Below are 25,786 nucleotides of genomic sequence, written 5' to 3' on the forward strand. Positions count from 1 at the left end.
TCTCTATCCTTGGGAAGTTTGGTAATTAATTTAGTTGAAATAAATCTATAATGACTTTAAAGAACATAATTTACTTCTGCATGCCCTTGTCTCCTCCCTTAAGGGTTAATATAGAGGTCAGAACAATGACCTAGCTAGAGGAACAATGCTAGCAAGTAGGCTCAGTTCAAGATAAAGTGCTTTTCCTTCTCAGGATCCCCACCACCTGCTGCAGTCACTAGGATCTGCCATAGGGTACAGCTCCATCTATCCCCCTTTCTGGGCCCTAATTCAGAAGGACATAGGACTTAGGATTTTATTGCTGTGAAGAGACCCAATGAAAAAAGCAACTTCTATAAAGTAAAACATTTAGTTGTGACTGGCTTACAGGTTCAGAGGTTTAGTTCATTATCATGATGGTAAGCACAGCAGCTCACAGGCAGACATGATGCTGGAAAAGGAGACAAGACTTCCAAATCTGGATCAACACATGAAAGGAGGAAAGAATGAGTCACTGGGCCTAGCTTGAGCTTCTGAAACCTCAAAGCCTACCATCAATGACACACTTCCTCCTCCAAGGACACCCCTCCTAATGCCACTCCCTAAGCATTTAAATATATGAGCTTATGGGGGCCAATCTTATTCAAACCACCACAACATACCTATTTCTTTTCTTCTGTCTTTTCCTTTTAAATGCTAGCCAGAGCTTAACTGTGCTTTTAAATTCCCTGACTAACTGATGGCTAACCTTGGTTGTCAACTTTACTGCATCTGGAATCAAAGAACCAAACTGCTGGATCTGACTTTCCAGATGCAACTGTGCTGCATCTGGAATTAAAGACCCAAACTGCACCTGTGAGGAACTTTATTAATTAGATTATTGGAAGCATTAAGATACACCCTGAATCTCGGTCATACATTGTAGTGGCAGCCCCAATCAAAGAACAAGGAAGAAATTTATATAAGAAATTATATAAATGAATTATAATTGCTTTTAGTCTACTTGCTCTTTCTCTTGCTTATCTGTCCTATTGCTGCAGCATCCTCCTTTGCTAATAAAACCAGCTTCTCTGGATTTCTATCATAGACAAAGTCAGTTCTCCAGGACTCTGGTACCAGACTAGAACAGTTGAGACACCCTGCTGTGGAATAATTCTTTTGTACACTATAAAGATTTGTCACTCTAATTGGTTTAATAATAGCTGACTGGCCTGTAGCCAGGCAGGAAGTATAGGTGGGACAACCAAACTAAGGATGCGGGGATGAAGAAGGGTGGAGTCAGAGAAGTTGCCAGACAGACCCACAGGGAACAGGAGATGAACATGCCATGCTACTAAAGGTACTGCCATATGGCAGTGCATAAATAAGAAATATGTAATAATTTAAAATGTAAGAGCTAGTTAGTAATAAGCCTGAGCTATTGGCCAAACATTTAAAATTAATATTTAGTCTCCATGCCAATTATTTGGGAATTGGCAGGTATGAAAGAAAAGTCCAGCTACAACATCCAGCCTCATTGACTGAACAACTACAGGATTCCTGGCTTTTCAATCATGAGATAGCCTCATTTATAAGTCAATCTAGTAAATCCCACATATAAATTCACTTTCTTGGTTCTGCTTGCTTAGCAAACCCTGATTAACACACCTTTTTGAGGTTTCTTTCTTCTTCTAAGACTACCTTTCTTCCACTGACACTGTCTGCTACTAACTTTGAAGTTTCTCTTTTCTGTGCTTCCCCTCTAGGCAGCTTAAAGATTCATAGATGGCTGCCAGGGGTTTTCCCTTTAAACTCTACTGAGTTGCTTTCAAACTTCTGTTTGAGCCCATTTGTGTCCATTCTTAAATTCTTGTGTTAATGAGATGAAGGGTCCCAAGAGGAGACACTGACTTCCCAGGTATCATATGATAGCTCTGCCTGGACTCCTCCAAGATTTTCTGTGATATTTCTTTGTTGCCTTTTAATTTTTTAATTAGCTGAGAAAATGAACCTGTTCTGTTACTATAGTTGTGAAGGTCAGAGCCTTGGCTTTAGCAGAGGTAAACAAGCCGGGCTTGATGTACACTAAATGACATCATGATTGGAAGGACAGAAAGGAAGCATGCTGGATTATCACAGGCATGAAGGTGTCATGGGAAGTGAGTCCTCCTAGACGCAATTAGACTTAGGAACTTCTATACCTTTTTTTTTTTTTTTTTTTTTTTTTTTGGTTTTTCGAGACAGGGTTTCTCTGTGTAGCTTTGCGCCTTTCCTGGAACTCACTTGGTAGACCAGGCTGGCCTCGAACTCACAGAGATCCGCCTGGCTCTGCCTCCCCAGTGCTGGGATTAAAGGCGTGCGCCACCACCGCCCGGCTTCTATACCTTTTGTGTGAGACAGTGAAGTTTGGAGCTTTCTGCAATCACAGAGAAAAGTACTTTTGTTGCTAGGAGTACCAACAGATTAAAGCCAGCCACACCTCCCCAAAGAAAACCAATGAAAGAAACCAAATGAAAGTGAACAGAGTTTATTGGGCTGAGATACATAGGGAAGACACACTGGCTGCTTTGCAGTCTGAAAAAGGAACAAAGCAAAAATCTGTTACTGGAGTTGTGAAGGTCAGAGCCTCAGCTCTAGCAGTGCTAACAAGCCAGACTTGACAATCCATCCTCAGTAGACTAATTACAAAGTCATAGTGAAAGCAGAAAGAAAAAGATTTATTCAATGTGAGCATCAGGCAGTTTGTCTCCAGAAGGGACTGACCAATAGGCCCCCAATAGGACATAAAGAACACTCAGTGACAGTCACTCACTCCAGTTGGGCCATATAGTGCTGTGGGTCTACAATATACAATTTAAGGAACAATAGATGTTAATGGTCTCTAGCTGTGTCTACTCAGAGTAACTTTAGGGTCCTGGTTAGCAGAGTATGCACACAATACTGCTGTCCTTTCCCCTATCCAACTTTTCAACTTTAGAGGCACTTAAACCCCTATACATGTTCTTGCATCTTATACATCTATTTATAACAAGAAGAATTGTGGGTAAAATAGGCTTCCAAGAAAAGCATGCCCATTTTCTGGAAATGCCCATCTTGGGGAAAGCAAAGAGGAGAGGGTGATGATGAGGAGAATATAAGTTACTTACATGCCAGGGTTGAGACTGTTGGTCCTTTGCTTGGGCCTTTCTTTTTATATGGATAGTCATTCTGCCTTGCCTGTTCTAACTAACCCCAGACTGTCTGAATTATTGTGTCCAGTCTGAATTCTTTTATTTTGTGAGCATAAAAATCAAGACTGCTTCTGGGGTAGAGACAAGAGTGGTCACACTGGGAAGAGGAACAAAGAGGTCCAGTTAGCTGCCAAGTCCATCTTCAAGGACCTAAGGTGAGGTTGAGATTAAGTAGAGGGAAGGGGTATGCACAGCTAAACTGTCCCCGAGGGATGTCTGGTCCTGCCCATCACTAGTCTCAGCTGCAGCCCTCCAGCAACATGGTCTTACAAGTTGCAGATCTTTCTACATTAAACACATTCCTCCCACTGGCCAAACTCCTGGGGCCTGTCTTTCCTTCTTCTAGCATAAGATTTCTGGTGAAATCCTTATTTTTTAGATTGTCTTGATAGTCTGATAGTTCAAGTGAGTAGTGCAACTCTCTCTTTAACACAGCTTCCTTCCTGCCAGGACTGCTATAATTTAATATGGTTTGCACAATTGAACACCATCCTAATCCAGTCACAGTGTTATTGAGGCTAAGGAAACCACCATGCTTGGATGGAGGTTAGTTCAGTGTAGTGTAGGATATTTACTATCACATCTATGACTCTGGAATTTGAGATAAACTTGGGGAATGAACAGACTAGAAAGAGGAATGTGGAGTCCAGTAGGATAACTATAATATTTTAGGAGGGATGAGTGAACCCAAAGAAGAGATAATAGTTGTGCGCAATGTCATCTACACTCTGGTGAGGCATGCATTTCAAGCTTTCCTGAGAGTTAATCTTCCCTGAGAGTAGCAGACAAGACACCTTTCCTCCTGATGAGGGAGAAAGAAGCAAGAAAGGGTAGGAGGGATGTAAAAGGTTAGAGACCTTGGTTCAGAGACCACATTATCTTGATTTATTTCAAAGTTCTCAGCATGTCCATGCATCACAACTTGAGACTCTGTTTCCTGAGCTCCAACATCACAAATATTTCATCACCATCATCTGGAGCATCAGTGTCTTAGTAAATGTTCTATTGTTATGAAGAGACATCAGGACCAAGGAAATTCTCATAAAAGAAAACACTTGTTTTGGAGCTTGCTTACATTTTTAGAGATGGCTTCATTATCATCATGGCAGGAAACATGGAAGCAGGCAGGCAGCCTTGCTGCTGGAGAAGCAACTGAGAACTACATTCTTATCCACAGGAAGCAGGAAGAGAAACTAACTCTGGACTTTTGAACCTTCCAACCTCCCCTGATTCCCACCCTCCTAGCCCCCACCATCCCCAAGTGACACATTTCCTCCAAAAAGACCACACCTCCTAAACCTTTTAATCCTTTCAAGCAGTGTCACTCCCTGGAGACTAAGCATTCAAATATATGAGCCTAAGGGGGTCCATTCTTATTCAAACCACCACAGTTACTCTTGTTTTTTTTAAAGAATTCAGAAACTAAACATATTTCATGCTTGAAACTGTGTAATGTAAAAATACCATGTTTTTTTCTTTTTTTTATTATTGCTGTTATATGTTTCTTTCTCTACATTTTTTCAGGCATCTCAAAATTGTTTTCAGGTATTTTGAAAATTCTGTGTGAATTTAAATTACCAGAAATGAAAGAAAAGTCACACCTTCGTTAATTATTATACAAGGCTTATTGGCTGATTAGAACTTAATTATTACGGAGAGTTGGAATATCACAGATCCAGAGACAAATTATCTTGGGCTATCATTAGTCCTTTCAGTAGCCATTCAATGCCCAGGCTTGTGTCTGACTTAAAAGCCTTTGAATTATCAGATAAAACCTTTTAAATATTTAGCTCCATAGCAAATCACTAGCTTTCTCCAACCTCAGAGCTAAAGACATCATCAGAGAACCTCCATACCCCATATCAGAGATTTGCCATTTGTTCCAACCTGCCTTCCTGATTGATCCAAACAGTGTATTTTAAATGTGCCTTGAATTATGGCTTACTTTTGTTTAATGACTATCAGAGTTCATGTAAACATTCTACATTGATGAACTATTTGTGGCAACTTGAACCCATGGTCTTGAGCTATGGTCAAGCATACTTTTGTCAGAGTAATGATCTCTTGTTCTCTTTGGTGGGAGAACTCTGTTTAACATCAACACTTTTGACACCTGAATGTGGAATCCCAAAGATGAGCTGCTTTTCACAGAAGGATGTTGGATCATGGTTCTAACTCTTCAAGACACTTGTCACTCTTAGGAACCAGATACCCTCACCTGAAGAAAAGAGGCCACAGTCCTCTGCAGTTCTCTCTTATCTGGTTTGGAGTATTGATTTGCTTGTGCTTCTTCTCAGGTATTTGGTCAGGAGTTCATATCTAATTCTGCATTTTTCTATGTCCTCTCTCACTTCTTGCCACTTTGCTTCATTGACAAATTCTGTGAATGCATGGACATAAAAGCATTGAAGAGAAAAGTCATGATCCCCAGGCTGGCAAGAGGGCTCAGTGTGTAAAAGGCTGACAGCCTGAGTTCACTCCCCAACACCCATGTGATAAAAGAGAAGAATGAACAGAAGCCAGCAAGTAGCCCCTTGACCTTCACTGTTGAGAAATATTATTTTAAGATGGGTTACATTTGTTTATGCTGTGGAATATTTGTTTAATGATGCAAAGATGTATTGCATTCTTTTACGTTGCATTTGTTTAACTCTGTGAAGCTGTGTTACTTTCCCTGTCTAAAACATCTGATGGTCTAATAAAGAGCTGAATGGCCAACAGTGAGGCAGGAGAAAGGATAGGCAGGGCAGGCAGGCAGAGAGAATAAATAGAAGGAGAAATCTGGGAGGAAAAGAAGATTTCAGTGGCCAGCCCTCCAGCTACATAGCAAGCCATGGAGAAAGTAGTAAAGGAAGGTATACAGAAATACAGAAAGATAAAAACCCAGAGGCAAAAGGTAGATGGGATAATTTAAGATAAGAAAAGCTAGCAATTACCATCTCTAAGGAGTGGATGGGGGGTTGGGGGGATAACTTGGGGGGTGAAGAGGAGGAGGGAAGCGAGGGAGGGGGAACTATGATTGGTATGTAAAATGAAAAAGAAAGAAAGAAAGAAAGAAAGAAAGAAAGAAAGAAAGAAAGAAAGAAAGAAAGAAAGAAAGAAAGAAAGGAAGAAAGAAAGAAAGAAAAGTTGGCAAGAAACAAACCAAGCTAAGGCTGGGCATTTATAATTAAGAATAAGCCTCGGTGTGTGATTTATTTGGGAGCGGGGTGTCGAGCCCCCAAAAGAGTAAAGAGCAAAAACAACCAACTACACTTTATAAACTTCCTCTACATAAATAAATAATGCATAATAAATGAAGTTTTGTTTTGTTTTTTTAAAGAAGGACTGTTCCCTCTAGCCCAGTAGGGTGAACTCTTGAAGTTATTCAGTGGCATCTCAGTCACACTACACCAAATATGTCCCACTCTTGGGTGGTAAGGAAATTAATTACCTCATCTGAGAGACAGACATAAGGGACAAACACCTAGTGTCTCACATTCTTATATGTTCCTGTAAACATGCAAGTTAAAATTTACACATGTGAAAAAAACCCTGGTGTAACACCTGAGAGCTACTGACATGAGTGGTGTGTAACTGATGTATATGGGCAAACCCTGGCTAGTACTGGAAATTTGGGTTCTCAAGAACACAGGTGCCCCCAGCCAAAAGGGGAAACAGGAATTCAAGGAAGGAAGAAGCATTGGGAGAAAAAAAAAAGTCACCCCCCTGACAGTCCTGGCTGGTTTTGCATTTGAAAATTATAAATTTTAAATTGCAAATACTAAAAGCAGAAGAATAATTCTTGATGTTCCCACATGCATCTTCTTGCTGTCATTTTGCAAACTGAACTAGAAGAATGGGCAATGCAGACAAAGATAATTAATGGGCCGGGCGGTGGTGGCGCACGCCTTTAATCCCAGCACTCAGGAGGCAGAGCCAGGTGGATCTCTGTGAGTTCGAGGCCAGCCTGGACTACCAAGTGAGTTCCAGGAAAGGCACAAAGCTACACAGAGAAACCCTGTCTCGAAAAACCAAAAAAAAAAAAAAAAGATAATTAATGGGCAGCCTGCCTGCTCTGGTGGCTCAACGCACAAATGATACAAGTATAAATTTATTGCAAAAGATAATCCCAAGTTTGGCTTCCATAGCCAAAGATACTCCCAGTAGTTCTAGTTCTGAGATCTACCCTTCAGTAGAGCATCAACTGTTATCCTCCAAAACAATTCCTGGCAAATTAGGTAGGAGAGTATGTGAACTGTTTCCACTAAAGGAAGACATTAGACACTATTACTGAGACTTTTAAAGTGGTAACCAAATGCTCGTAATTGGTCACAGGGCCTTACTACACAGAGTTCCTACTGCAGGGAGAATTAACAAACAAGGCCTAAAAACTGGTGATTTGTCAACTAGAAAAGACACAACAGTCAAGCTCCATGGCAGTGACTGGTTAAATTCCTGTCACCGAACTCCCAACTCCGTCACACACTTCTCTTAGCTGTCCTCTCTTATGACCTCTTTAATTAACCATCTTTTAAAATCCTTTAAAGAGAATCTGACATGCTGTTTTTCACGTATTTTTCTCAATTATAAAAAATTGCTGATATTGATTTTACCAAAACTATATATGAGAGTAGAGATGGTATTTCTCCCATTTATCAGATTTTGTTTTTCTTAGCTGACATTGTTTCACTTGACTCAATTCCCTCTGTTGAAATGACTGAATTTTTCCATTGCTCTTATAAAATTTCTCATTGTCCTATATGTATTTTATGTTTCAAAAATTCAGTATTAATGAACAAAATTTAATTTAATTCTTTCAAAATGAACAGTAAGGACCAATAGTTCCTAAAATCAGAAGTAACTAATCATATAAAGTTGTATGTATGAAATCAAACTAACCAGAAGGAAATTGAAATTTAAGCAATAATAAAGTATTTCAAAAACCCTTCACATTGAAATGTTAATCACAGATGTTGCCAATACCAGGGCTTTGTCCTTTGCAGCTTCTTGCCCACACCAGGGGTAAGACAGCATCATTATGGCCTCATGTTTTATCTAATACCTTCACTAAGCAACTCTCCTGTCTTAGAAAAGTCTCAGGGTAGTGTGAGACAAGAGGATGAACTTCCTGCCCAAGGAAACTTGAGTGATTGCCTTACAGCCATCCTGACTAGGACCTTAAACTCCTAGGTCCTGAAAGCCCCAAGCCACACTCACCTTGTAGTAAGGACTTATCTCTAGTCAGAAACCAATCTCATTTAAAGATCTATAAAGATAAGGGATTGCATGTTGTATTTATTACTTTTCAGTTGCTGTGATAAAATACCATGACCAAACAAACCTTAAGGAATAAAGAGTTTATTTTGCTTCATGGTTTGGGAGGGACAAGAGGCCATAATGGCATCTGAGATGCATGACAGCATACAGCAAGAGCAGGAGCTGAGAGGTCACGATTTCAACTGCAATATGAAGCAGAGACTAAACTAGAAATGGAGTGAGGCTATAAACTCCCATAACCTGCCCTGGTGACAAACTAATTCCAGGGAGATTGAATCACCTCCCCAAACAGTGCCATCAACTGGGGACCAAAAGGTTAAATATCTAAATCTATGACGACTACATTCTGCTCTCTGGCCCCCATAGGCTCATGGCCCTATAATACAATATGCATTTATCTAACTTCAATAACCCCATTGTGTTTTAATCTCAAAATAGTTTAGAAGTCCAAAGTCAAATCCAGTCTCTTTTGAGATAAGGTAATTTCTGTTAAGTCTCAAACCCTGGAATAAATGGCTGAGGTGCCTACTTAACATATCGAAGCAGACCTGGCATCCAGGATCTCTCTGCAACCCTCAGTCCTTACCTGTTATAGAGTATAGTTGTCATACACTGACCTCTACCCCTGCTCAAACTCTCCAGTCCAGAGACTGAGCTTCCCTTTCCCAAGAAGCTCTTCCATATATAATCCAGACATTTTAGTTACCCACCCTTTCTTACCTTTGGCCTCCTGGCTGCTGCACCTGGTTTCCCTCTCTCACTTCTCCCTTCCCCTCTCCCTCTCCTTATATGGCTCAAGGTCATGACCACCATGGACTCCCCAAATGTGTCTGCCTCTGGCTATGCTCTCCATTTTATCTATAATAAATTTTTTCCTCTATCATACCTAGAAACAGTCATGTCTCTTCCTTTTAATTTCTTGTTTTTTTAATTCATCTACATCCCAGACTTTTGTTGGTAATAAATAAGTGATAAAGAGTGACACAATCTTCTCTGACTACTTACTGTTGACATTGGGGCATCATTGTTGAGGACCCAAAAAGATGGAATGTTGGCCAAGTCTGGGAACAGCAGGCTGTTTGACTCAGTGTCCAGGACCATCTGGGGCTAGCCACGTTGAAGCTGTCTAGGATGCAGATTTTGAAGGAATGCCTGGAGTTGGAGAGTTGCTGGAGCAGTGTGCACTTGATTTGAAATCTGCTGAAACAGACTACTGAAAGAAGGTAAATTCCGGGGATTTAGGGAAACATTTTTACCCAGGATGTACATTTGAAACATCCAGGCCCATGGTTCTGGCTGTTGTGGGAGGAGAATCCCAAGACCAGGGGAAAGGGGAGAGATATCCTACCCTCAGGAATAAGTAGAGCACTCAAGTCGGGGAAACAGGCTGTTGATTAATAGTACTTATCTGAAGTCCATTTGACCTGTGAGAAGTGGATTCAAGTAAATTCCCTGAAGCTTACAAGGATGTTATATATATTTATATTTATATATATATCACATATATAAAATGTGTGTGTGTGTGTATATATGTGTGTGTGTGTATACATATATATATGTGTGTGTGTGTTTTAGATATGCTAACATAACACTGTTTATCATCTCTACTGAAATCTACATTGTAGAAAAGGCAATAGATACACACCTTTGAATCATAGTAGAAGCTTGAGAACTCAAAATAATTCTGGGTTAAAAACATTAACACTCTTTCCACAGGGCTGTATATATAGATTGGACAGCGAGAAGCACGTTTACGTCTATACTTAGAAAATAATCAAAAGAAACTTAAAATCTTAAGCTTGTGACTATGATAATAGTGGTTGGTGCTTCACCATAGTTAGATTAATAGCTTATCTGAACTCCATTGTTTAATGTTAAAACTCTGAATTTTTGAAATCTTGATATAACAATAGTATATAGTTCCAGTGGCAATATCAGAGGAGCTGCAGGTGGCAATTGAAGTTCAGGTGTCAGCCCACCAGGAGGAAAATCACTGCTAAGTAAATCTCAGACAAACAAGGCCCCAAGACCACAGACACCAGAATGTCTTTTGCTCCTGCTGTGCCTATACATGTTTGCCACTGCCATCTTTCTTTGATATGTGGCACAGTGTGAATGACTGTGGGGTGATCCCCACTGCCCGTAATATGGTAAGTTTATCTCAGGGAATCTCAGTTCTACTGGTTATTTTTACCTGTGGATTATTATGAAGATGATTTGTTCCTAAGCTGTACTGTCTAACTGATAATAACAATGTTACTTTAAATAGAGTTTTGAGGACAAAAAAAATAAAACAAAGAAGTGTCACGCAGCTAGAACACATGAGCTTCTATTGAGGAGCCCTATAGATTGTACCTTAAATTAATGATTAAGAAAAACAACTAGGCCGGGCGGTGGTGGCGCACGCCTTTAATCCCAGCACTTGGGAGGCAGAGCCAGGTGGATCTCTGTGAGTTCGAGGCCAGCCTGGGCTACCAAGTGAGTTCCAGGAAAGGCGCAAAGCTACACAGAGAAACCCTGTCTTGAAAAAAAACCAAAAAAAAGAAAAAAAGAAAAAAAAAAGAAAAACAACTGAGTCCCTGAAGCCCAGCTAGTCTAAATTCTTTTAATCTTATATTGGGAGATGTGTTCACAGGTTTCAGAGTGCATTATAGCTGAAACAAAGCTTTGAATATAACTTAAAGTTAGACTAAGATGTTTTTGTCAAATAGCTTTGAGGTGAAAAACCCAGGAAGACAATCTAAAGTTTTAGAAAGCACATAGTTGAGTGAGGAACTCCTTAAGGTCAAGGAACAAGAACAAAGGAGCCCAATTATCATTAGTTGATGTGCCTTTCTTGCTAGGATTGGTTGATGAACAAAGGTGATGATTAATTCCTGATACCCATTTCTGCACTCAATCTCCTGATTAAAAAACTATTGATGAGTGGGTATGTACCCTAAAGATTTAAAGTAGAGCTGATTGTTTTTCATGTATGAAAGTTTAGATTTGTGATTTCTTATAAGATTACCTTTTAAGATAAGTAATACAATGATTGGTCCTTTCTTTGTAACTGCAAAACGCAGCCTGGCAGTACAAGAACTGACTAAGAAAAATAACTTGCTTACTTATACTCTGTTAATCTATAACAAGTTGCTTGGATATGAATGTACATGGGTTCTTGGGATAATTTGTTTTTCACCCATAATATGTAAAATGTTTAATCATATAAGGGGTTTGAGAAACATGCTGTTTTTTACTTGTATTCATTGTAATCATCACTTGAAAAACAGAATGTAACCACATTCTAATTTTTATATTGTCTGAAAGATTTTGCTGGAGTATATAAGCTTTCAGGGAAAGAATAAAGATAAGAGTTAAAATGAGTCAGAAGGAAAACTTCACAAATTAGAGAGAAGGAAAATGTCAAGAATGAGATAAGGAAATCACCAGGAAAATAAAGAATAGAGAATGCAAAAGAAGAGTAAAGAAAAGATCTGAAGGAAACCATCAAGAGAGTGTGTGAGTGTCTTTTTCCTTAACCTCCTCAGATAAAAAGGTCATACTATATTGGTGAAATTATTAAGGCACCTCCATGTAGTTAAAAGGGAGGTTTATTTTGTGGGGTAACTCACAAGTGAAGGGATAGGTAACAGGGTCTGGAAAAGGTATAGCGCAGTCTGGCGGTGTTCTCTGGAGAACTCTCCTCGGTCTCTCGGGTCTTCAGGGTCCTTTCTCAGACCCACCTTGTAGGTGTGACAGTTATCAAAGCCTCAATGGGGGTTGGAACTTCCAGATCAAAGCTGGAATGTTTACCCACTACATCACTATGCTCTGACTCCATGGATTCTCATGAGCTCTGTGTTGCTGCTACTGGAGGCTGGTCTCCAAGGCAGTGGTAGCATAGAAAGGGTAAGAAATCTGAAACATTTTTCATTTTTACATTTATCTTAAATCATTTCCTTATACCTTTACAAATTGCATTTTGCACACTTTAAAACACTTTCTTAGACCTTTATAACTTGCATTTACATATCTTAAAACACTTGTTAGACTCTTACAATTTACTTAAGCTTTAATATCCTCAGACCTTATAATTTCTTAATTAAAACTCACTATAAAATCAAAATATAAATTACATACTTACAACCTACAGTAGTTAAGAGTATATACATTATCATTCCAAACAGGAGGAATGAAGGCATCATGAGGAAATACTAGACCAAAAGCAAGAATAAAACCTGAAAGGGAAAATAACAAATCCTGTAGCTTCATGTCCAGTGTCAAAAGGCATGACTCTGCCCCTCCAGATATCCTGATTGAAATACAGCTTTCTCTCAGCTGGTTCCACTTCCTGTGAGGAGCTCAAATGGACAGTCATCTCCTAGTTTGCCGTGTCCAACGTCTTGTGTGCTTCATCTTCTCAGCATCATGCAATGGCCTCTCAGAACCGCTGGCCTCTCAGAGCTCTCTTCTCCATGGAGTAAAGCTCTGCTACACTTGTCCTGGGCTCAGTAGCTCTCTGAAACCAAGGAGGAGGAATCTACAAAACTGCTTCTTCCCTCTTTCACGTCTCCTCAGTCAGTATGCAGGTGTAACAGCCAATTTGGGATGGACCTTGAACCTCTTGAATTATATTTGGAGCAGCTTTTGAATGTTGTTTTCTCGTAGCAGAAAACTCCTTAGGCCTTTTCCTTTCAGGGTTGAAAGGTTAGGTGGGTGGGGTCTTTCCCTGAAGGCATCCTCTGCATTGTTCCAGTGCTTAGTTATGCTAATCTCTTTAACAAGCACAGTCTCTTTCAGCACACACCTTGGCTGTAACACTAAGGGTTCTTTTATTCTCCAAACTACTACACTTTGTATTTCTTGCTGCCTGACTTGCTCTTTTTCATTGTGGGCATGCATAAGAGAAATCAGTGAGAACCATTGCACTGATCCAATATTATGAGGTCTTGAAAATTCCTACACCAAAACACAATTGATCCAGTACTTTTAAATTTAGCCTCAGGCAAGGTCTTAGGGCAAGAAAAGGAGGCAGCCACATTATTTATCCAATTGCTAATGTGTTCCTTCTGAACCTTCTTGAGCCAGGCCTCTACAAGCCACATTACTCTTACTCTCCTGTGCTCCTGTTAGAACACCCCAGTAACCTCTGCTTAAAGCATTCACCCACTTTTCTCCCAGTTCCAAATTCTTCCACATCCTTCCATAAACAACATGGACAGATTCTTCAGAGTAAAACCCCAATCCTTCTTAGTTAGTTTCTGTTGCTGTGATAAAACGCCTTGACAAAAATCAGTCTTATAGAAGAAAGTTTATGTTCACTTATAGCTTTTGAAGTGGGAAACATGGTAGCAAGAGGCAGTCACAGTAGCAGGACCAGGAGGTTGAGAGCTCACATCTTCGACTCTTTCACTGCAAATACAAAACACAGAACAAACTGCAAGTGAAGTGATGCTATGAACTCCCAAAGCCTACCACTAATGATTTCCTTCCTCCCAACAAAGCTGTACCACTTCCTGAAATAGCAGCACCACCTGGGGACTAAGTATGCAAATCCCCAAGCCAAATGAGGAATATTTATCATTTAAACCATCACATCCTTCCAGCTATAAAGGTACAACTTTAATTTATTAGCTTAAGATACCATTAGCTTTCATCAACCCAGAAGTTAAGAATATTATCAGATAATTTCTAAAATCTGGCGTTTCCTCAAGTTTACTATAACTAACATAATTGATGTTCCCTTCAAGATATTAAAAATGCCTTGATTTGTTACTTTCTTTTCCTCTATGGCTAAAAAATTCATGTATAAATTTCCACATTAGAACATGAGAGTCTGGGCAGCCTGAGTTGATGTGAGCCAAGGTCATTCATTTTCCAGTCAGAACAAATGATCTCAATCCCTTTTGAGAGATGTGTTTGTATCAACATTTGACATAAAGACTTCCAAAATCTGCTAAGTAAATAAATAAACAAATAAAAATGAAGAAAGAAAAGAAGAGAAAAAGAAAGAAGAGAAAAAGACCAAATACCTAAATCTGCACCGTCTTATTAGGCAAAGATTTGCTTTTGAACAATGAATACCCAAGGTACAGGCCAGGAGTTCATCCACTTGCCCTTCATAGTCAGAAGATATTGCCAACATGTTCTCACATGTTCACAAAGACCCAAGAGCTTGTAAGGCTGAGAGACTGAAGACTGTTGGACCCCAAAATTTAAGGTCTCAGGTAGGCGCCCCAAGAACCCAGACTCCAGTCCAGTTGATGCAACAGCGCGAGGATTTTATTAAAGAAGCATCTGTACAGATGGGCAAACTGTGCTCCAAAGAGCAAGAGTCGCATCTTACTGCAGCCCCATAAGGGCTTTTAAAGGAAAAACCCACAAAAGCCGTAAGATTACAATTTCCATACAATTTCGTTTTACAAGAACATGGTCTGATCACAGGGTGATCACAGAGCGGGTACAGTTACATAAACCTCAAGGAGGGTATCAGGGCGGGAGTGGAGCTTACACACAGGTCATGGTGGTCCTTCCTGGAACACCTGCAACTATCCCAGTCACAGTTGAGCACATCTCTTAACAGAAATCTTTTTACATTGTTATATTGTTACAGGGTGATTGAGTAGTGGCTGAGTCAGGTTGCCCTGGGAACTAGATTTTTAGTTTCTCATTTCCTGGTGCTTGAAGTTTCTCTCTTTCTGAGGCTTGGGGGTGTAAGCCTGAAGGGCTAGGGTCTTTCAAAGACAATTCAATACGTTTGGTAAGAATGTATATCTGGGAGGCAGTTTGTACTCAACCTTTAACACATCAGTATTTCTCAGAGAATTTATGCAGATGCATTAAAAAGCATCTACATAAGTATTCCTTCATGATAGCTGGACTTAACCAAAATAATAGATACTAGTAAATCTGAATGTGCATCAATGAAATTGTGTTTAAATAATTCAGAATGCATCTGTCTTACTCTGTTTTGTATGGTTTCCATGAAATGCCACAGCCCAAGTAATTCATAAAGAACAGACCTGTACAACAGTTCTAAAGACTGAGAATTCAAGCATCAAGGCCTTGACATCTGGCTTCCTGTGAGATTGTTGTGTTGTGTTCTTAGAAGAAATAAAGAAGTTAAGTGGTGGGAAAGTTTGAGAGCGGAGGACATAACACTTATATCATATCCATCGACCTCTATTGAGAGGCATTTATTTAATCATGGGGGTTGATGGAGTTTTGTACTGAAGATTGAATTTCTAAAATAGGAATTTAGGGAGAATTGTTCCAATTAAAGCACCCAGAACAATCTGATCACTGGATAATAGCTGCCAAGATTTCCTTCATGTCTCATGAATGCCCAGTAAGAAAAATGATGAGCCAATCACCAAAGCTATGTTACACTCATCTGAGAGGCAGAGTCAGGGCCAAGAGCGTGACCCAGACTTTTGGTGTGTTGGAGGTTGCATGTCAGTGTTTGAGGGGGGCAGGGACACCTACTAGTGTGTGAGTATATAAGTGAAGGCTAGAGGACAACTTTGAGTGTCATATGTTTGAGCCAGGGTCTCTCATGGGCCTGGAGCTTCACTAAACTGGATAAATTAGCATTCCAGTGAGCTTCTAGGGATCTTCTACTTCTACCTCCCTTCCTTCCATTGCTGGAGTTAGGAATATGAACCCATATGCCCGGATATTTGAGAGCTCCTGGGATCAAATTCAAGTCCTCCTACTTGCAAACCAAGTAGCTAAGGAATGCATCTAAGGAACCTCTGCAGCCCTTAACTCAAGTGTTTTAATAAGATTTTCAAGACATGATTATTTTCAACGTAGCTTCACTTTGAATTTTAACTGGCAAACCTGGTTATCTGTGGCCCTTATTTGTATTCACCAAGATGCTCCTTTTCTGACTTTTGCTCAAAATTATTAAAGAGAAATTGTTCCAGCACCCTCACCAAACTGTTGGGTCTCCATTCTTAAGTGAAAATTAGACCTACACTTCATCCCACATAAAACGAGTGCTGTGTTTGCACTATTCTTTTGTCTATGGTGGATTTATATAAAAAGTAAGCAAGATATTTTATGGTCCATGTTTAGTGATGTGCTTACACAATCAGAGAATTAGGAATCAACTTCATTATGCATTTAAGCAGTTCATAAAAGTTATGAGTCCAATGTATTTACCATTTCTTCTTGTTGTAAGCCTTTAACTACAATGACACTGTGAACAAAGAAATCATAATGTGAATATTCCAGAGACTTCACACCAACCCCCACTTCAATTATACATGAATTAGCAGAAATGAATTCATAGTTTTATTCCATGATGTAGTGGAGCTCAAGTATTTCATAAAGTGTAGCCGTGCAGCAAATTCTGAGCTCATTTTAGAATAATTACACATTGATGTTTCTTGTGTAGTTAAAAGGAAATGTGGAAATTTCCCCATTGTAAGCAGTTTTTGAAGGCCCACTTCGTTCTCTAAAGTGAGCAATCTTTCATTCCAAAGGAAGCTGGTAGTTCCATCTTCCCTGCATTTCATCTTCCTCCTCTTATACCTCAATTAAAAACACGAATGCTTATTCAGACAAGTCTTAATTACAGGCCTGGAGCAAGCAAAGGAGCCTCCATGGATTTCCCAGGTAATTTGTTTAAATGATGCATTTACCTCAAGTTCCTCCTTCTAGGTCCTTTGAATAATTAAGGCTGAGCTAAAGGAGACTTGAAATCTGTCCCTTAAATGTGTTCATTTAACATGCTCACCAAAATTTGACATCTCATATCTCTTTTCCCAATCTTTTTCAGGACACCAGTGGAAGGGGAATGAGCTGACATTTGCAGCTTCTGATACACTTGATAGACTTTTAATTTTATTTCAGAAAATGTATTTTAACTTTTAATTTTCATTTTGTTATTATATGTATATCTATATACACATGTGTGAAGGTGCCCAGAGAGTCCAGAAGAGGGCATCAGACCCCCTGAAGCTCAAGTCACAGGCTGTTACAAGCTGTCTGACCTGCGGTATTAGGACCTGAACTCAGATTAATCCCTCTGCAAGAGCATCAAGTGCTCTTAACCACAAATCCATCTTTCCTGGCTCAGGTCAGATAAACTATTGTGCAGAATGTATTGCATTCCTATTACCTTGGATAATCAGGGGATTGTGAAGTCATCTGTAATCACCCCCACATGGAAAGTGAGGTCAGCAATAAGAATCTTAAGCAAGCTAACTGAAGTCATAACCAGACCATGACAAAGTGAGGCCTTTAATCTTAGCCTCTCAGAGTCTGAATTCTGACTCTATTATAGACCAAGCTGACAAACAGCTAAGGGGGAAAAACTCTTCAGTTTATGCTCAAAGATACTCAACAGGAAAATCAGAGTTCACTTCACAAAACTTACACATTGTACAAAAAGGTGTTAGAAAAACTAACAAGTGCAATATTCTAATTCTGAGAAATAATAATCTAGGGTGATTTTACTACAAACAAAACAAACCCCCCCCACCACCAAAAGGGCTAGCTAATGGGAAGCTGGTCAGTCCCCAAGGACTGCTCTCTGTTCTTGCTTAGACACAACAAAGAGATACATGCTATAAATTACTTGGACCTTTGAGACTGTGGTAGTTTGAATATAATTGGCTCCCATAATCTTAGGGAGTAGCACTATTAGGAAGTGTAGCTTTGTTGGAGTGGGTATGGCCTTGTTAGAGAAAATGTGTCACTGTGGGGGTGGGCTTTGAGGTTTCCTATGGTCAGGATACTGCCCAGTGTGTCAGTTGACTTCCTGTTGCCTGCAAGTCAAGATGTAACCAGCACCATGTCTGCCTGCAGGCCACCATACTCCCAGTCATGATGATAATGGACTGAACCTCTGAAACTGTAAGCGAGCCACTTTAATTAAATGTTTTCCTTATAAGAGTTGCTGTGATCATGGTGTCTCTTCACAGCAATAGAAACCCTAACTGACACAGAGACACAGCTTCACAAAGAGCATTTTGATACATGAGATCATATCAAACACAAGAAAAAAATTAACAAAAATCTATGTGATTGTTTTAAACAATTGTTTATTGATAGTCAGAACAGGTCCAAATCCATGTTGGGCCTTGACAATGAAACCTGGAGATAGCTGATTTCTCTCTTTACAGGTCTCCAGTCCATAAGAGTTAGCCAAGGAAAATCAACATGTTCTTCACAATCAAGGATACTATGACATTCACACCCAGAAGGGAGAATGCTACAGCCAGAAATGTATTTGCTCACTCATGTAACCGAAGGGTCTATTGCCCCACACAAAATAGGCCATCAATATTTATTTACTAAAGAAAGAGGAACTGGGTTGTGTCTAGGGAGGACACAGCACACAGATTTGGTGAAGGGAGGACCAGACTGTGTTTCTAGGGGACTAAAGAAAACTCAAAGAGATAAGTAGGGTTGTTTAGGTGGTAAAGAATAGCTATGAAGTGCCAGCAACAAAGAGTCTGGGCATCTTTAGTGGAACAGAACAGGCTCCCATGTCCATGAGTTATAGTAATGGGGGCAAGTGCAAGGACTAAGATCGAGGAAGAATGCAGAGAAGCATTGCTCTGACATTGTGGTGTAATACGATCCATTCACACTGGTCCCTGGTGCAGAGCTTCAAAAGCCTTTGGAGTTCTGTGGTTGACAGGGCATGAGCAGTAGCTTTTATTGTTTTTGTAACAATCTCCTTTCAACCACCCCTGAGTTTAGGCCAGTGAAGAGACTCCTGGTGTGTTCTGGATAACTTTAGGATGGACTCGTTATCAGAGGAAACAACCATGGTTCAGTGCATATACTCTACTCTACCTCTCATCCTGTGATGACAGAACAGATGACTAATTATCCAGGGTCGGTGACTCAATCATGCTCCCATGAGGAAATACCTGTACGACACCCAGGCAACAAAATGTGGTACTCTTCTTGGTGAAAACACTACACTGTTGCACGTGTGTGATGTCTAGAAGTGTAGAAGGACATTCTATCACCTCACGAATTTCTACTAGCTGCTTTTAGGTTTGCTCTTTTATAATAAGCATGATGGAAGGCTGTCTTTTTTATTTCTATCAGCCATTCTAGATCTACTCAAGGTGTAGATCATGGAATTCTCTCATGTATAGCCAGCCAGCCAGACTTATGGAAGAACCTGAAGTTGTAAGTGGGACCTAAAGTGAGGGCAGCCTCAGAAGACTGAGCCCTTAACCTTTAGGATTTGAAGATAACACTAGATAGATGGTGTCAGATTGAACTGGTAGACACCTACTTAATACTGGTAAGTTGGAGAATTGGTTGTTGGTCTGGATAAAACCCACACATTTGTTGCCAGAAGTATCCAGTGAGTAGAAACAGAATAAGTACACTTTAAAATTGATATGGATAGCATCTTTTATAAATATATGCAGATGCAAATACTTCATAAATTGTTTTAAAGCCAAAAGAAGCTGGAAAGATGGCTCAGCAATTTCAAGTGCTTTATACTGGGTAACTCAAAACAACCTGTGTGGTGATACTTTTTTTGTGCTGAAATGTGATGTTTTATTTGTATGTAAATAAATAAAGTTTCCCTGGAGATCAGAGGTCAGCGAGCCGTAAACAGAAGTCAGGCAGTGGTAGACCATGCCCTTAATCCAATCACATGGTAGACAGAGTCTCTGTGTGGTCAAGGACACAGCCAAGCATGGTGACACAAGCCTTTAATTCCAGTATGAACCATAAAGACCTGGAGGTCTGTATAGACAGGCAGTGACAAGGAAGTGATGTGGATTGGCTTAGAGCCAATGAGAAGGCAGAACAAGAAGACAATAAAAGCTCAGTTTGGACAGGAAGAAGCTCTCTCTGTGGAAGCTGCTGGGTGGTGGTAAGCTAAGGCTAGTCGTGGCTATTTGCTCTGATCTCTTCGGCTATTACCTCTTTATTTTGCTCTATGTTTCTTATTTACTAAGACTGTTTAGAAATTCATCTACAAACCTGTGACTCAAGCTCTAAGGAACCTGATGCCTCTAAGGCCACCCTCATGCACAGTGCATGCACACACACACTAATAAAATTAAATCTTGAAAAATAAAGTTAAAAAAAGTAACTTATGAAAGGAATCTGAGACATTGTACAAGAGCCACCACAACTCTCAAATTTTGTACCAATTACTGTCTCATTTTGGAATTTTCTAGGTAGATGTGGAGAAGTTATATTATCTGCTTATTGTCAAAAAATCTCTGAACATACACATACCCATGTTATACTGCTTTTTTTCACACTCTGCTATGCTAGCTAAATCTTTAAACCACAAGTCAAGATTTGTATTTCTATTTTCCCATCCTCACAGGCTGAAGTTTCTTACTGAGGATGGATATTTAACCAGTCCTACTTTGCTAAAATCCTATCACTATTCTTAAATCTAGTATTGTTCTTCCAGTAACCAGGGTTTACTTCTACGGCTTCTTGGGATTTGCTTACCACCAGAGATCTCTGCTCCTGACTTCCATGAAATGTTACCCCATTGAACAGAAACTCCTCATACATCAGATAATATAAGTTACACAAGCCACAAGTGAACTAACTTCCCACTCTTTTTTTTTTTTTTTTTTTTTTGGTTTTTCGAGACAGGGTTTGCTGTGTAGCTTTGCGCATCTCCTGGAACTCACTTGGTAGCCCAGGCTGGCCTTGAACTCACAGAGATCCGCCTGGCTCTGCCTCCGAGTGCTGGGATTAAAGGCGTGCGCCACCACCGCCCGGCCAACTTCCCACTCTTAAATTATACTCTTTACAAAACTAGCAACTGTCACCAGGAAGGCTAATACCTTCAAAAGATCAAATAGTCCAGCAACAAATTTCTTGGTCTGGATATATCCATCCTAACTTCTCATCATGCTATCCTAAGTTTTCTTAATTTGAAACTAAAATGTTTTGAGTATCCTAAGAGATAAAACAAGCATAAATAGTTCCTAATCCAACATTTATCTTACATTCCTTTAGATCTGGACTTCTTTTGTCCTATCTAGATCATTACTACGAAGAGTTAACATGAAGAAATGGCAGCTGTAGTGTCTTAGTATCAATGTGTTCCTCCCTGTAGCCCACATCACTGTCCTTGTTCCTTCCATAGTAACTGACTTTGCTAGCTTAAGTCTCAGATGATGATCTTCACAATCTTATCTTTGGGACTGAAAGCTCTTCATTCTCTTTATCCATCAGATTTTTTTTGTACAGGCTTAGATAAGCTTCAAGGCCACATTCTGGGCATCTGATAAGATAGTCTTCAATGACTATTACTTTTTGCTACATTTCCATTAAGTGTCTTATAAATATTGAGGGTGTTGCTAGAGTGTTGGTTTAGCTATCTATATTTCTAAAATTTAGAGAGACACACTCATCTTCCACATACTCACATAGCCCCTCAGGTCAAAGCTAGGCTCTCTAGTCATTTACTATCAATAAATTGATAGGCATTTACTATCAAAGTTGACATTGCTTCTCCTAGGACCAAAAGTTGTTTTGAAAGTATCTTCTAGTACTTATAACCATGAAGCAAAAGTGTGAGGCCTGGACCCCAAAAATCCAGCACATCAGAGATTCATCCCAGGACTTCAAATTTTATTAAGAAAGTATTCCAGATTCTAGAATTCCAGAATTCTCTTCAATTCTTTGTCCTTTTGACATATCAAAGGCAGTAAGAATGGCTTCTAGCATATGGTATACAGAAAAAAATGTACAAAATGAAAAATGAGAAGCAATATGAACTGCAGACTGAGAGTTATACATAAAAACGTTTACAAAGCATTAAGTACTCTGAAGATCATTAGAAATCAATGTCTTTGAAACATAACATTACTCATGTAAGCTTCATAAGCATCTAGCTACACAAAAAAAACATGCAGCTGAAAATGTATATTTATGGAAATTAAATGACATCAGAAAATGGAGCAGATACAATACAACCAAACAGAATAACATATGAAGGTACTTTATCTGCATTTTAACCCCCTGTAAATCAAAATTATGAAAATTATAAATATGTTGGATAGACTTTTCCAGAGACAGAAATCTGAATTCATGTCTCCTGCTTCTTCCAAGATTCCCTTGGAAAGGAGACTAACCAGAAGGAAACAGCAGCACACAGTGGAGCCTGTGGCCACACAAGGTGCTCACTGCTACCTGGGCTACCCTGAGATGGGAATTGCAGTACAAAATCCCAAACTAGGCTCTTTCCACTCAGTCATGTACCTTGGATAGTGCTGCATTCACACAGAAACATCTTATATGTATGTGCATGTGCATGCATGTCTTTAGTTACTTTTCTGTTGCTAAGATGTCATGACCAAGGCAGCTTACAGAAAAAAAGGTTTATTTGGGATTACAGTTTCAGAGTGTTAGAGTCTGTAATCATCATGGCAACAGGAGGTATGCTTGGTGCTGGAGCAGTAACTAAGAGCTTACATCTTAATCCATAAGCATGAGGCAGAGATAGCTAACTGGAAATGGCATGAACTTTTGAAACCTCAAAGCCCACTCCTACTGACACACCTCCTCCAACAAGACCACACCTCCTAATCTTCCCCAAATAGTTCCACCAACTGGAAACTAAGCATTCAATATATGAGCCTATAAAGGCTACTCTCATTCATTCAAACCACCACATGTGGTAATATGTTTGCACATATGTGTATGTGCAGGTGAATTATATGTGCAGGTGCTCACTTAGACATGTGCATAGGGAGGCCACATATATCAGTGAGTTTTAACTGTTAATTGGTACACTCTATAATCACTTGGGAAATGTCTCAGTAAGGATTGTTTAGCTCAGGTTGGCCTATGGTCCTGTCTGTAGAGGATTGTCTACAATCAATTACATTAATTGATATGGGAAGATTTAACAACTGTGGGTGGCACCATTTGGGGGCTTGAGTTATGAACTATAAAAGAGTAGGAGAGGTTACCTAATTACTAGAGGCATATATGTGTTTATTCTCCTTGCTCTTTACTATGCACATGATATAGCTAGACGTTTTAAAGTACCTGCTGCCCTGACATCCCTGCTGTGATAGAGCATAACCTGGAATTGTGAGCTAGAATACACTCCACTGCCTTTCATTGAGGTATTTCATCACAACGACAGAAATTAAATTAGGACATCAAAAGTCAATAGTGTCTTTTCTCAATTACTTTCCACCTCTCTTTTTGTGACACTATCATTTGAACATGGAGCTCACTGGTGTGGCTTCACTCACTGGTCAGTAAGGTCCAGGGATCCCCATCTCTGACTTGTCAGCACTGAGATGACCGGTGCACATCACTACACAGGTATTTAGACATGAGTGCTGGAGATATGAACTCAAGTACTCACGCTTGTATGGCAAGCATTCTACCCACTGGCCCATCTCTCTCTAGACCAGGAACATTTTTGCCTTATAAGGCTAAAGTAGATATAAATGGTAGTTCTGATCCTGTAACTCCTTGAGTCAACTGGAAAGATTTCATTTATAGGCCTGTCATGGCTCACATGACCTAATAAGAACTGATGGATGAGCAGTGGTGGCACACGCCTTTAATCCCAGCATTCAGGAGGCAGAGGCAGCTGGATCTCTGTGAGTTCAAGGCCAGCCTGGTCTACAAAGTGAGTTCCAGGACAGCCAGGGATACACAGAGACGCCCTGTCTCAAAAAAAAGAACTGATGGATTAGAATGAAGGAAACCTACTTCTCCTGGACAGTATGGCTGACACCAAATGAGACAGTTCATTTTCATTCATTGATATAAAATAGCATCATCAAGTACAAAAGTGAAGACCAAGAAATAATCTGACCATTTTCTACCTGTTGTGCATTTGAGTGTATGTCTTGTGTGACACACAGAAGGCACAACTATTTTTGAGAGCCTTAGAGACAACATGACCTGGATGTACGGTATGCATGTCTTATAATGCAGTAATTTCCTTATTAAGCAGTTACCTCAGAGAAATTCTCAAATACTTCACAAGGAAGTGAGCAAAACAATCCTCTTTTCAGAATTTTGCTGCTGGGAGAGAAAAAGAGTAGTTATATTTTCAGTTCATTCATTTAAAACAGACTAATGAATTAGATCTGCATATATCAACCTTGATACATTGTATAAATATGTGTGTGTGTGTGTGTGTGTGTGTGTGTGTGTGTGTGTTGTGTGTGTGTGTGTGTGTGTGTTGTGAAGAATAAAGTAGCTGATGCCACATATAGATGCATATCAGGAATAATTACTCTGAGGTGGGAAAAATCAAGACTGAATGAAGAGAGGTCTTTAAACATACCCACAACTTGTATTCCTTAAAAACTGCAGTGAAGATGCTGAAATGTAGCTCTTCAGAGTTGATGGCTTCTGGCTGGATGGTGGTCAAGGGACTCAGTTTTTTAAGGGGCTAGCCACAGGGAATTTGATAATGCTACAATGAGTATATGGGCAACACAAATTTTGCCTGGTGAATTTTTGGGGTGTGTGTATGCAAGGGTGGGAAGGTGGAGCTTAGAGGAAAGGCAAGCAAGTGTGATTGGGGTGCACTGTATGAAATTCCCAAATAATTAATAAAAATTCTATATTTAGGAAAAAATAGCCTGAAATAGACACAACTAAATATTCACTTTTTCTTTCTTCTTCATCTCTTTATTTCTCCCCATTCTTTATCTCTCTCCCCTTTTTCTTTCTTTTTCTTGTCTCTCTCTCTCTCTTGATGTGTCTCTTTCTATCACTCTCTGTCTTTCTCCAATCTCTGTCTCTTTTTCTTCCTTCTTTCTTCTCTTTTGCAGTGTTGGAGGTGGAGCCTAGACTCTTCCAAGGTGAGTGTTCTAGCATTGAGTTATATGGTGTTGAAAATTTGGATTACTTTTGCATAAATGTCTTCATTATAGTGAATATTTACACTTATTAGATTGAAATTATTCCCAATGATGATAAGTTTAATAGAATTTAGTTCAGGGCAAACTTACCATCGTTTGCCTATCAATAAATCCCCACACAAAACATTAACTTTGAAAGATTCCTGCTAGAATATAAAGGCCCCCAGTCTCTCCATTGCTCAGCATCTTGAAAGTCAATTGCTATGTTAGAAGTGATGTGGGTGTCAGTGTCTCTCCTACCTCACAGTTCATTAGATTGCTTTAAACTATGAACAAACAAATGTGGTACAAGAGTCTTTCTCATCATGGGCAAAAATTCCCTACCTTTCCCAGTATGCATGTTTTAGGTGGTGCAATCACAGCTTGGCTCAGAGAAACCTATTCCTTATCATTGTGGTCCAGCAGCTCAGAATGGTGTCCTCTCCTGTTCTGCATTGTGAAAATTTAAGTACTATGAATAGCCTTTCACTGGCACAAATCTGTTCCATCATTGCC

At 39.6% G+C, this 25,786-nt stretch overlaps 2 long non-coding RNA genes across 4 annotated transcripts; one reads left to right on the plus strand and one right to left on the minus strand.

Moving 5' to 3' along the window:
• Positions 1-367: 367 nt before the first annotated feature.
• LOC131925433 (uncharacterized) lies at positions 368-12,536 on the minus strand. Of its 3 annotated transcripts, none has more exons than XR_009383251.1 (5): positions 12,062-12,536; positions 9,796-9,871; positions 9,453-9,573; positions 5,407-5,568; positions 368-457 (listed from the first exon to the last, which is right to left on the minus strand). It is a non-coding gene; the product is annotated as an uncharacterized LOC131925433 (long non-coding RNA). The 3 variants fall into 3 exon arrangements; XR_009383250.1 differs by having other exon boundaries at positions 9,453-9,657; XR_009383249.1 differs by having other exon boundaries at positions 9,453-9,660.
• Positions 12,265-13,077, plus strand: LOC131925434 (uncharacterized). The gene is made up of 2 exons (XR_009383252.1): positions 12,265-12,338; positions 12,617-13,077. It is a non-coding gene; the product is annotated as an uncharacterized LOC131925434 (long non-coding RNA).
• Positions 13,078-25,786: the final 12,709 nt, after the last annotated feature.

Source organism: Peromyscus eremicus, chromosome 15, assembly GCF_949786415.1.
Source record: "Peromyscus eremicus chromosome 15, PerEre_H2_v1, whole genome shotgun sequence".
NCBI classification, from domain to species: domain Eukaryota; kingdom Metazoa; phylum Chordata; class Mammalia; order Rodentia; family Cricetidae; genus Peromyscus; species Peromyscus eremicus.